Raw genomic sequence first — 14,175 nt, 5'->3', positions numbered from 1 at the left:
GCCTGTGCGTCCGGAGCCTGTGCTCCGCAACGGGAGAGGCCACAACAGAGGGAGGCCCGCATACCACAAAAAAAAAAAAAAAAAAAAGAAACCATCTCTAGCTTTGTTTTTTTGCAGATCCACAAATATATCCCTATACTATATATACAAATTATATCTCTCCATTTAGTAACAAAATGTACTCATGCAAAATTAGAGGTAACATTTTAATAGAGAGAGATTAATGTCCCTTTTAAATCCCTATTCCTACAATTGAATAATATTTTCTCAGTTAGTGTTTCTGTGTTGTTAAGAAAAATAAAACTTATTGGAAATTTGACATTTGAAAAAATTCTTTTTTTTTGGATGCTTGCAAAGTTTAAATCATACTACAATATGCCCCAGAATCCCCATTCTCGTGTTTTCTGTTTTTGTTGCTATTGCTATTCTGCAATATTTTAAACCATTTCAATGTCAATCAAAAAGGTATACAAGTGATTTTTAAAAAACAAATGAAAACACATATTATGGTTCTTCAGTATAAATTATTACTTTGCATACATGTAAACTAATTGTATAGTAAAATTATTAAGCTTTATTAGTAAGAAAGGCACCATACGGTATAGGCCAAGGTTTTTATAATTTAAAATAGAATACATAGGAATGAATAAGGATGTTCTCCGAAATAAGGGTAATTAAATTTAATCTGTATTAATTTCACATATTTATAAAATAATTCACCCCTTTTATTTTAACTTCACTAATACAATCATCTTACCCCACTCAACAAAATAATAATCTGAGGTTTTTTCCCTTCACCTAGCCCAGCAAAGTTATTCAGAATCAAAGGTCCTTATTCAGGTGAATACATTTAAAGCCTTCCTTCCCTGAAAAACAAATTGCTTCATTGTTACAAGCTATGATAATATCTAATACCTTCATAATTATCATTAATCTTTGAATTGGTAACAATTCAGATATTTACATACTTTAACACCACAAATTTTCTTCTAACAATTTTATCAGCCTAGCTATATCTAAAAAAAATTTTTAAGTATTATTTTTCTCACTGTCAATTAAAAACCAATTCATTCTGGAAAATTAAACTGTCATTAGTTAATTGTCCCAACTATAAACAATTATTTGAAACATGTATGCATGTTGGAGTGTGTGTAGGTCATGACTGAAGATGTACTTTAGCCCACAAAATACTGAAAAAAGTCAGGGATATTTTTTGCTATATGGCAGAAAGCAATTAAATAATAAATATATATATTTGTGGTCCTCTGCAAGATTAGCATCACTCAGTGGCAGAAGGGAATCTGGTCCCCTATTTGTATTTCCCTCTCACTTCTTTTTTTCTCTCTCTCTTTTCCTTTTTTACCTTTGCAAACTTGGCCTTCTATTGACCACCATCAAGTTCCTAAAAAGTGAAGAAAGTAAGGAAGTTTTGTTGGCTGCCTTAAGATGGGGTGGAACAGAGGCAAGAGATCCAAAAGCAATGTGAGCTGTTGGAGGGGAGAGTCGCTCAGTGTATTTTTACACATTGATGTCGAGACTCAAGGCCAAGGGTTGTGTCACTAAGCTCTATCAAGGGACAGTGAGCATCTTGGAGACAAAAGCTGTCACTGCCACCCAGTGGCAGTATCAGTTATTGCATGTTCAGCCAAACCCCATCTGTTTGGCCTGGTAACTAAGTGGAGATGGACAGTTTCTGCCGTCTCTTAAATAGAAAATAAAATACAACAAGTCTGTTTATTCTACCGTACTCAAGATACATGATGAGAAACAAAAGTAGTTTTTAAATTATCTTTCATGCTAAGTTTGAGTTATGCTATTTTCTCTCTAGGTTTGAGGGAGAGTATGTAAGATGACTAGATTTTTAGGAAAGTCAATGTTTGCTAGTATTTTTGAATTAATATTTAAAGTACTTAAAATAAACTCCAAATGAACGTATGTTTATAATGTCAGGGGACTGCCACTGATTTACAAATTCAATGGTTTGGGGCTTCCCTGGTGGCGCAGTGGTTGAGAGTCCGCCTGCCGATGCAGGGGATGCGGGTTCGTGTCCCGGTCCGGGAGGATCCCACATGCCGCGGAGCGACTGGGCCCGTGAGCCATGGCCGCTGAGCCTGCGCGTCCGGAGCCTGTGCTCCGCAACGGGAGGGGCCACAACAGTGAGAGGCCCGCGTGCCGCAAAAAAAAAAAAAAAAAAAAAAAAATTCAATGGTTTGGCCTATTCTTTTTCTATAGCATTACTAACACAAAGAAGTACTGATACTGATTCACAACGAGGCCATATCACACTGATGAAAGTTATGCAGTTAAAGTGGAGGGTACAGTTGACATATGTGTGTTTAATGAACATATAAACGGAACGAAGAATCAGAGAGGGCAGAGAACTTTTCCCCTTTTCAATTCAGTGCAACACGGCACATTATTTTTCTATCACTTTGCTGACCTCCGTATTTATTCCATATATATAAGAAACACTCTTTCCATCTTCTGTGTAACTTTCAGTAGAAGTCCTACTCAGGGTCTTTGGTTTTGAATTTTTTAACAAGTTAAATTGCCTTATGTCTCAACAATTAAAAAATATATATATATATAATAGCATTTTATGTTTCCTTAAAAGCTCATCTTCCAGAGCCCTCAAAGAGCTTCAAATTAATCTTGTTCCTAATAGATTTCAATAGGGTTATCCTGCAAAAACGATATCAGTTCAGGTTTTTGACTCCTCCCCTTTTGTCTAACTATTGCACATGATTAAATCCTACTTTATTGTGTGACACACTCTGTAGACATTTTATAGGCATTGATTTTCAATATTTCATTGCTATTTGTTTTCAGCAGGTTATAAAGAGAAATGAGATCTTTTAAGAAAGGTTGTGTTCTGTATTTTTTCTATGAGTGGAGTTATTTTACCTAAGAGAGAGAATGACTTTATTGTATGGAACACATATTTATATTATTCTATGTGAATACATATTTACAGTGCTTAAGGGTAATCCACAAAGCTGAAGTAAAAATTGACTTAACCTGAGATTTGTTTCCTCAGTGTTCTTGCTAATCAAGCTGTAGGGGTCCTCCGGCACATAAATAACTTTTCATTTACTTTGGATTCACTGGTGTTAGCCATTTCAACAAACCATGGTCAGTCAACAAGCTTCAAAACTTAAAAAAAACTATATATAAAAGGTATGTATATATTAACACCTTGACTCACAATGCCTCTCTTATTTTGAAAGAACTTTTATAAGGCAGAATCAAACATATAACTGACTGGAACATCTTCATGTATATTCATCAGTTAAAACAGTTTGAACATTTTTCTTTAAAAAGAAAAAATGTTGGTATTTGTTACCCTTCTGTTTTCCTGTTATATATTTGCTTAATATGTAAGCAAAGCCTTTCTTCTGGAAAAGTTGGAATCCATCCAAATTATAACAAAACTGCACACAATTACATATTCTTGGAAGCTCTATCTAATGCACCCTTTTTTCTTATTTGAACGAGAGTGTTTATCTCCTGCTCTTTAGGCCTTCTGCCTGCATCCTGAGCTGTATTTGTGTGACAATCTATGTAGTCAGTTTAACTAATCATTTTATTACTAATCACATTAAAAATGCATGTATACCATTCCTATTTCTGTTCAGATTTCAGGTGCTGTTTAGGGGATGTTCGAGCTTATGAAGTAGAACATCAGTGTTACTATTCCAGACCAGTGTCATGGAAACAGTTTAGGAATTTGTGATGGCTTTGTCATTGGCAAATGCAAGAGACACAGTGACAACAGAAAGTAAGAAAGAACAGAACAAGTTGTTAGAACAAAGAGCAAGGCAGTGGATCTAAATTGCCCTCTGCCAGGAATTATTTTCATGTATTCAGTGCTAACTCTTAGTGGGAATTTTGCAGTTGACTTAAATTTTAGATGTTGACATGAGGCACTGTTCCAGTTGAAAACTGTCTTAAGGCTTGGTACCTTGAAAGTCTGAGTTTAGGAGATGGTCTAGTACTCCTTTCTAAAAAATAATATACTTCCATATGGATTATTTTCATTTGCTCCACAAATACATGTTGAGAAGTTACTGACTGAGAGATAATACGGAGTGGTGTACAAAAATAAGTTATTTTAACAATAATGCTCCAAGACACTGGGATTTATAATTCATGATTCTGACTTTGTGTTTTCACTTGAAGCAGCTTCCTAGAATTCCATGCCCAGATCTCGTCCTTCACATGTCTATGTTTCTTACTGAATTCAATGACTAAAATGAAATAAAGAAATAACTTGAAACAGAAATAACCTGAAAAGACAGTTCAATATCTGCTATGGAAGAAAAACAAATTCCAAAGAAAACAAGGCCACATTTAAAAGAAATTATTACCTAAGCAATATATATGTTGTTTGAAAACATAAAAATATTTAATACTGAAAAAATAAGTTATAAATATAATAAAATGCCACCTATTGACTGCATATACAACTACTCATTGCCAAAGTTCATTTAATTTAACCCTCTGCTAGCTATATACAGTTCTGATTAAAGTTAAGATTTATCTAAATTTACATAATTTTCTGATAGAAAATTTGGTCTAAACAGAAACCACTAAAGAAAACCTTTAAGAATCTCAAGACAGTTGAACTAAAATATAGGAAAATAAGATTATAAATAAATATGATTCATTATGCAAAAACACCTATAAAACAGGACTCAAAGAAAATACATCTTGTCATTCTCTACTTTTTAGCAGCTATCGCAGCATACTTAAAAGATCTTCAAAGTGGCATTCAGATGATAGCTTTAAAAATATATAAAATTGAAGTAAAAAATGTTTTGACTTTAACAAAAACACGTAAAGTAAAAATTGCTGATAAAAACAAATCACTTCTAGTGAAAACAAATATACATATGAGATAATTATAAAATAATCACTTAAATCGATAGATAGTGATTTTTCTAAGTTGTATTGAACATATACACATAACAGAGAAGAATGATGGTAACTGAATGGAAGAAACTACTTTTCCCAAAGTACACACCTGACTTCAAGAACTGCATGTATCTGCCCTCATTCTCTTATGCCCAATGCTAGTTTGGAAAAAGAAATTAATACCTTAATACTTCTTGGTATTACATTTCAACTGAAACTCAGCAAAATTCTGTCTCATATCCAACTTGATTTCCAGAGCTACTGCTTTGGAAGATTCCATCAGGGCTACGGATGCAGGGCAGATAATAAATCCTCTCTAAAACAGTATGCCACTATGAAGTCATGCAGAAAACAGTGTAATTTACTATCAAAATGAAACATTTTCTTACATGTAATGTGAATATTCTTTCCTAGAAGTGTAAAGGGAATAGTGTAGGAGAAGAAACACAACTTTTGGAGGACACTCAAAAGGCTTGTTTTTTATCTGATGTTGAAAGAATGAAAAATATCACAGCGTAACGACTGAATTTTTTAAACACCCACACTAATTCTATTCCCATGAATTCTCAATACTTTCAGACATGCAAAGTTTTAATTCATAAACAATTCATTGCTGTCATGTTTGATTTGTATTTCTACTTCCATGATATTCTCAGGATATCTGACTAGTAACATTAATCATAGACCTCAAAAATGACACAGGAGGATGCCACAGATTCTCCCATTTCTTTCCATGGCCTCTCACATTCCACAAAGGAAATGATGAAATGCTTTTGACTGTCTTAATATGACTGGCTTTCCTTATTGTATCAGACAAGATCCAATCAGGGAACAGAACCTATCCAGTAAATTCAGCAGGCAATATGTAAAATACAAATGTATTAACTACAACAGAGACTCATTAGAGTAACTGAAGTTTGGATACTAAGAAGTAAAGATAACTCTAAAGAATATATAAATAGAAGATTCTACCCCTAAGGCTGAAATAGAGCACCCAAGGAAGAAACTAATCTAGAATAGGACCCTGTCCCCAGGACTGAGATCCAGACCTCATTTGTGAGGGCATGGCTATGGCCCAGTGGATGGAGAAGTTTGCTGAGGTTCCATGCCACCAGGAATCACTAGGAATCTGCCCTCTCAGGTGCCAGGGGGAAGCCATCCATGGAGAGGTGGCCACATGAAACTCATTTGGAATCTGTTAGTGGGGAAGGTACACTGGGAAACCTCCCTCTGGGTGTCAGGGGAGACTGCCCTCAAGGGGACGCCATGCACTAGTTGCTGTCACACACTATAGGAACCTGCTGAGAGAGAACAAACACTGGAACCAGGATAAACAGCCTTTCCTCCTCCAGGTTGCCTCCAGCGCCCCCACTGAGAAAGCTTTACATCATGCCAGATGGGAGGAGAAAAATGATTAGGAACCACATGCAGGGCAATAAAGAGCTTACTTGGAGTTGTGAGGCAATAGATTGGTAACTTACGTAATCCTACTTAATTTGGAAAGTGTCATCATTACCAACATCCTACACCAGAAGGATATATTTGTTGGCAACTGATGAACGTACACGGATATCTCGTTATCACCATTAGGTTTCACTCTTAATGTTGTACATTCTGTGGGTTTGGACAAGTGTATAACGACAAGACATGATAATGGGAAATGCATATGTTGGGACAGGGAATATATGGAAAATCTCTGTATTTTCAGCTCAATTATGGTGTGAACCTAAAACTGCTCTAAAAAATAAAGTCTATTAATTTTAAAAAATAAAAATTAAAAAAAAAAGGTGTCATCAGATTTTTTTTTCTGAACCTATAATTGTGGTACCACCACATTAAAAATGGCAAATTGCAGTGTGTGTTTATTTTTAAAATTGTAAATTTTTTCATTACGAATACTGAATATGGCAGAAGCAGCTAAGGTATATATTAATGGTTCCTTATCTAGTAATAGAACTTTCGGGGCACAGGCTACCCAGTTAAAAACTACATTTCCCAGACTCCTTTGCACCCAGGTGGGTCCATGTAACTAAGTTCTGGCCAATAGGATGTGGGAGGAGGCATGACGATATACAACTTCCAAAGTCATAACCTTTAAGGAAGTAGACTGGTGTTCCCCTCCCTACTTCCCCTTCTTTATGGCTGGAAGGTACACCTGGTAATGAACCATCATGGACCATGCAAATGAAGGTAATTCCCTAAAAATGGTGGAACAACAAGAGAAAAGAGCCAGGGCTCATAAGGACTTTTGCAGAGCACAGTTGCCACATCAGCTCAACTTCTATGTGAGAGAAAAAGAAAGAGACCTTTATTTTATTTAAGCTGCTATCATTTTGGGTCTTTGCCATAATACTGTTAAGTTTCTCCTGTCTCATCGCCATACCATTGTTGAGTAGAAAGCAAATGTGTCAAATATAAAGCAGCATAGGCCTATTAATCAAAAAACTTTCATGTAGAAAACTACCATGCAAAACTCAAAAACCACAAAGATATTAAAGTGAAAAATAACGATTCCCTTGGTAATTTGGGATGTGCTATATTCATCATCATAAGTTTATTTTCGGAAACATTATTTTCTCAGTACTTGAAATCTAATAATGATAATTAGTCTTATGTTTTATCAAAGTTATTTCATTATATTGTCATTTTTGAATACCGTCTCACTGTTTCCAATGCCTGTTTTGTGGAAGAGACATGGGAAATTTTGGGTTTTATTATGAACAGGATACTTTTGTCCAAACCTTAATGTCTTAATCAGTAAACAATCTTTGAGGATAGATAGGAGAGGACAAACTTTTAAAAGTTTCTTTTTTTAAAGAAGTCATTGAAAACCAACTATGCCTGAAGTTGTATTATGGGTTCTATGGCATAATGACCTATCAGCTTAAAAGACATTTATATATTTTCGGAATTTAACATAAATTATCAACTGAGCCTCAGAGATAAGAAAGTGATAATTACACATGCTAACATGAAATTATCTTTTGCTGTTTATTTTTCCCAAATTTGATGTGGAATTACCTAATTTTAGGTAATTGGTACAGGATATATGTGGTATGATGAACCATGAAACATATTTAATACGCATTCTGCTTCTTAAATTATTTTTAGAGGTACATCTTTAATATAGTAAGAACTTACTAATTAAACACAATGCAGAGGGAGAAAAAAATTAGAATGATTAAAATTTTTTAAACTTTATTACTTTTAAGTACATTCATATTACCTACCAAAATATCAATGTAAATTTAGGTAATAGAAAATGATAATGCAAAATAAATCTACATCAATTAATAATATGCTACCAACACAAAAGTCTTTTGCCATAGGAGACATAGTAGTTCAAAACATGAATTGAAAGCATATTAAAATAATTTTTAATTCAAAGCATATATTTTCTAGTCAGACAGACCTGGGTGTGGATTAATTGTCTCTTTTAGCCAACTGACCATTGAAAAATCATTCAGCCTCTCTAGCCTATGGTTTCATCATGAAAAATCTGGATAATATGATTTACTTCATAAACATTGGAACATTAACGGAAATAGCATCCTAACCAGATCACAATTCCTGACACACAATAAGCACATAAAAATGATAGTTTTATTTTACCACCATTTCATTCACCTCAGATTGAAAATGCTCAGATCTGATGCCCTGGTGCCCTTCCTTTAAACCGTAACTATTTTTTTCTAATGTATATACACCATGTCTGAATTATTACAAAATCCAAATTAGCAGGATTGAAATTAGTGAGATTAGATTGTATTTTTGTAAGTCATATATTTTACAATTACTAGTCTTCCAAATAAAATGTGGCTTTGATATTCACTCTGTCTCAAATTTTAAGATTTTGAGGATGCATGAAAAACCATTTAGTTATTAAGCTTGATGACACTCTTATCAAGTTCAGACGGATTATCTCTGGCCTTCTCATGACCTCAGTCAGTAAAAAGTCTTGAAGAATTATGTAAGAACAGAAAAAATTTAATATACATTGTTGTGAACAATAACTCTACAAGGTAAAACTCCTTCAGAATAATTTGTAGCTTAAATGTAAAGTGTATTCATACACTTTTATTCTGCAAAAGAAAGTAATTTAAATATTTATAAAATGTGATTTACATGAAAATACCATCCTACTTTTCATTTACTGAGCTGTTCTTATGTCACTCAAAGTTGCCTTCTTTAAATGTACATTTGGAAACAAATTATATTATGATCCGAAATACAAAAAAAGTAAATACAATGTGGAATGTGGGAGCTTGAAGGAGGAAAAGTGACTGTAGGCACAGTGAAAAGAAACTAGCTTGTTGAATTTTCACACCCGGAACTACTGAGCAGGCTTATTTAAATCTATTTTCCTCTATGAATTATACATGGCTATCATCACTAAGGTACACTCCCAGGGTAAAAACATCTTAAACGACAACTTACTGATAAGCTGTCAAATTGGAAAAATCCACTCATTTCTTCAAATCTGTAGCTGATTTTTTATTAATATTTTAAATGATTTTCCGGCAATGCATTTCGGTTACCTTTGACTTTACAGGAAGAAATATATGAGAGTGCTTGATCCCACTTCCCACTTGCAATATATAACAAATCTGCATGCATGGTTGTGGGAACAATAAGATAGAGTTTGTTTGAGGTCTTTTTGCAGAGTACACGTTGGCTTTTCTACTCTCACCTGCCTGGGCCAGCAGGTAAGATTATGCAGGTGTCTGCCTGCAGGAGAATCCTGCTAATCAGGGAACGAGCTAGGCAGTGGAAACCAATCTGCAGGTATTTTCAGTTAAAACTGTTGAAGCAACAAGACTATGGAATGATTTGCAGTGTTTCAGTAACTAGAAAGCTTTCATCTTTTCTTTAAACTCACATACTGCTCAGTTTCTACTACCGATGACAGGTAAACACCATGAGGCAGCCATGGTCCCATATAGATGTCTCTGGATAAAAATACTAACAACATCTAAAATGATCATTATAATCATAATAATAAAGAAAAAGAGTCAACATAAATTTAACTTTCATTCAGAAGGGCATTGCCCTTGTTACTAGCAGGGGAGCCAGTATTTTTCCGGAAGAGGAACAATGACAGTTAAGCTTTACATCTTGTCCTGCTGTGTCCCCATCTTCTAATGACACAAATTCCTAACAGTGCAGTCTGATCCATCATCTAAATTATTTGTTTACTAGGTACACCAAATATTTTCTGTACTGGGTTAAAGAGACATAGCTCCTGCCTTAAAGGGCTGTATCACCTGGTCTAGGAGTACCACCCTTGGAAACATCAGTTATTTTCTTCCTCTGTCTAATGGACCTGCATATAGGCAATTTCCTGGTGTGTCGGCCGGAACACAGGCTAGAGCCCGACTCTAAATAAAAGGTATTTTAAAGGTCATATTATAATTTGGGGACAGTGGTGTCATAGAGCAGCTTCTGTATTGCTTGCTATTCAATAGATTGTCCCCCCATGTTTTTCTAGAAGAGAAAAACGAAGGAGAGAAATTTTAGAATTTCAAGCACATTGAAATGACTATGGAAGAAGGTTAGTAGTGATGGTTAAATATAATCAAATTGTAGAAACTAGAAATGTGAGTTTACAAACCAAAAGATTTAGGGATAAATATGTGTTAGATGCAAGGTACTAAGTATCATTGTGGTATATATGTACACACCTGTATATATGTATATAACGATACTGAAATCATAAACACACACAGACACTCTCACACTCATACTCTTCAGGAATCTCCTTAAAAGTAGTTAAAACTAGGGACTTCCCTGGTGTTCTAGTGGTTAAGACTCCACACTCCCAGTGTTGGGGGCCCAGGTTCGATCCCTGGTCAGGGAACTAGATCCCACATGCTGCAGCTTAGAGAGCCTGCATGCCGGAACTAAGACCCAGTGCAGCTAAATAAATACATAAATATTAAAAAAATAATAATTTGGAAAAAAAAAGTAGTTAAAACTAGGCAACACTTTTTCAATCGTATTTCTCAATACATAAATAAATTGATGTTAATGATACTTGGGTTCATTAGAATGCATTTAATTTAGTCATCCATTTTATTTCGTATAAAATTCTATGGTGGAACATGTAAGTTCAATCAGCGAGAAAACACCCTTAGTTTTAAAATTATGATTGTGACTGAAAGTCTGTCACTTGATGTCCAAAGAAGAATTTCATATCTTATATACAGAATAAAAAAATACGAGATGTGATAAAAATGGATGGACTAAAATCTACATGTTTTGTTTTGAAATGAGCTTTTTATTCAGACATACTGAATGCTACATTAGCTAGTATAAATAACATCTCAGAAGATGATAATCAAGAAGAAGTGACCTCTGTCATATGTATCATTATTGTCCTTGGAGGTTCTAAATGAGTTTAGTAAAACTTGATGTCTAATTTTCAAACAGATGCAATGAAGTAATTGAGACCCTGGAATTTTCTGTGGCCTATCTGCCTCAACCCCTCCATGCTGGAGGACCCAGAAATAACTATCTTAATTATCACTGGCCTATCTAAGTTAGCAAAAATAAATCAAAATGCTTCTGAATCTCAGTCCCATTCAAGTTGCTTGCATGATCAGAGATATAATTTAAGAAATATTTCTTGAGTAACCTATAGCTGGGTTTATGAAGTGTTTGTACATCTCGGGATAGTATTTTGATTAAAGTTGCTGGAATTACATGAAGAAATGTGTAGGTTTTATAAAAGTCGGTTTTTTTTAATTCAGAAAATAAAAGACCATTGAAAATATTTTAAAATATTTCTAAATATTTAAGTATTAAAATATTTCTTCCTATATTTATTCAAAGAATTACAGTCAATTACCAGTAGTAAACCATTTCCATATTGTTTTCAACCCAATGGCTTTATGTTCTCTTCTTGAGGTTTTGGAGAGGGGAACAGTGATCGCAAATGAGGAAAGTCTTTATGTGGAGTGGTACCTTGACATTGAGGGGAGAATTAACTGGTACACTTGGAGTCAGATGACTTTAGAGTTCTGTGTGTTGAGATACTCATCTTTCCTTGGGTTTCATATCCCTGAATTGTACATTAAAAAAAATAATAATAATACTAATAAGTAAGGGACAAGTGTCTTATCTCTTTAGCATCATGAGTGCAGGGAGGAAGAGGAAATCTGAGGACATATACTTCACAGATTACCAGAAGCCCTGAGCTGTTGTTCTAATGGGAGACTTGGGAGAGGGTGAATGTATTTTGCATGGGGAAGGGATGTACATCTTGGGGTCTAGAAAGTGGACTGTGTAGACAGAAGTCTAAAATGAAACCCAAATTCCCACCACCTGGTAAACTGTACAATCCCCTTCCCTTGAGTGTGTATGGGCTGAGGGAGGGCTGTGAATATGATGGGTGCTACTCTAATTGTATGGCAAAGGTGAACGGATTTTTGCAGATGAAATTAAGGTCCCAAATTAGTTGATGTGGAATTAATCAAAAGGGAGACTATCCAAGGTGGGCCCGACTTAATGTTGAGAGCACTTAGAAGAGGGACTGGGACCTTCCTGAGTAAAGAAACACTCTCCCCAGGCCTTGAAGAAGCAAACAGTTATGCTATGAACTTTCTATGGGAGGGGTGGTCTCTAGGGGTTGAAGGGCCTCAGTCCCGCAACTCCAAGGAACTATCAACCACCTGAAGGAGCCTGAAATGAGAATGCAGCCTGACCCACACCTTAGCTGCAGTCTTGTGAGACCCTCAGCAGTGGGCTCAGCTACAGCACGCCTGGGCTCTTGACCCAAGGAAAGGTGAAGTACTGTGATGTCAGAGATTCAAGATACTGTACAGGAGTACAGGCAACAGTTTTAAATAGTTAGAAAAAAGAGCTGAATGTGGAGAAAGACTGAGAATTCTGAGGCCAGGGACTACAGCAGCAAGTTTATAATGCTGTGGGCACCATTTCTTCTTCATCGGGATTATCTGTGCAAGCACATTCAGATTACATGAATCTTCATAGCTTCCTGACTCTGACTCCAGCTTTCTCATAGCTGGTATCTCCTGCTGGTCTATACAATGCACAACAGCTTTACACATTTGAAAGCCTGGAGAAGAGGGGCCTGGGTGTTACCAGGAACCTTCCAGATGCCAGTGAACTACGTGCATCTTTTGTTTGTGGAAAAGTCAACAGAGATGTTGAAATGTGACAGGGGAGAGAAGAGAGGAATTCCACTGGCTCAACATGACTGGGAAATGAGAGTTGGGCAGCAGAGTGATTGCCCTAAGTTTCCACTGCTTTACAGGCATTTTCATTTATTTCCTAAAAATACTGCCAATCTGATTGTGCGCTGTTTGTAGCTGTTCTTATCCTTTTTTCTGATAAGAGTAGTGTTTATGTTTTTCCTTTCATGTTTGATCCAGATTTGGTTATCTTGAGCGTCTAAAACTTTCCCCATATAAATGAATGTTATTGATGGACAACTATAGTGGTAATAGATTTCCAGTGTTATAACCGTGCAGACACTTCTTTTTAGTTGTAACTTTTATATCTGTAGAACGTAGTGCAGATACACACATCCACTCTCCAATAAAGGTGTCAATTTAGTATACCTAGTATGTAATTTGTATATTCCTGGATGTTGCAGTTAAGGAGTCTAAACACTGTACAGAAGCCCCCAAACGATGAGTCCTGAAATAGAAACAGCTCAGAAAGTCACTCTTAATTTACTGGTGTTGAGAGTCCCCCTTCTAAAGATCCTTACAGCTGAGTCTATTGCTCTTAACCTCTCAACAGTTAGAGAGGGCTCTGCCAACCTGTATTCTCACCAGGTTTCTCAGGGGCGGAAGGAGAACACTAACGTGTGGATCCTCAGGACGCGCCGCTGCACACTGCACACCCAATATGCACACTTAACGTTCACCCTCGCCGTGACGTGGCGGTGGGGGGGCACTGGCACAAACTGGCACAGCCCTCACTGCAAGCGCTCTGTCGTGGCTACTTAACAGTGCTGCTTCTGTGTGCTTGGGAGAGGCAAACAGTACTTGTTGTGATTCCAAGTATCAGGAATGACTCCTTTTGACCTAAGATACTTTCCTCACCTATTCATTAAGGGCTGAAATTCAATAAATAATGTTAAAGTCTTTCAGCCCATATTTAATCATTGGTTTTAAATAAGCCAATGAAAAAATGATATTTCATAGCTTTGTCCAATAAAACATCACTTTCATATATGAGATTTCGTTTTTTCCTTACAATCTCCCCATGTGGCAGGCAGAGCAAATACATCTG

The sequence above is a fragment of the Physeter macrocephalus genome, chromosome 11, assembly GCF_002837175.3.
Source record: "Physeter macrocephalus isolate SW-GA chromosome 11, ASM283717v5, whole genome shotgun sequence".
NCBI classification, from domain to species: Eukaryota; Metazoa; Chordata; class Mammalia; order Artiodactyla; family Physeteridae; genus Physeter; species Physeter macrocephalus.
The sequence above is the reverse complement of the archived record's forward strand: the minus strand, read 5'-3'. Positions refer to the sequence as shown.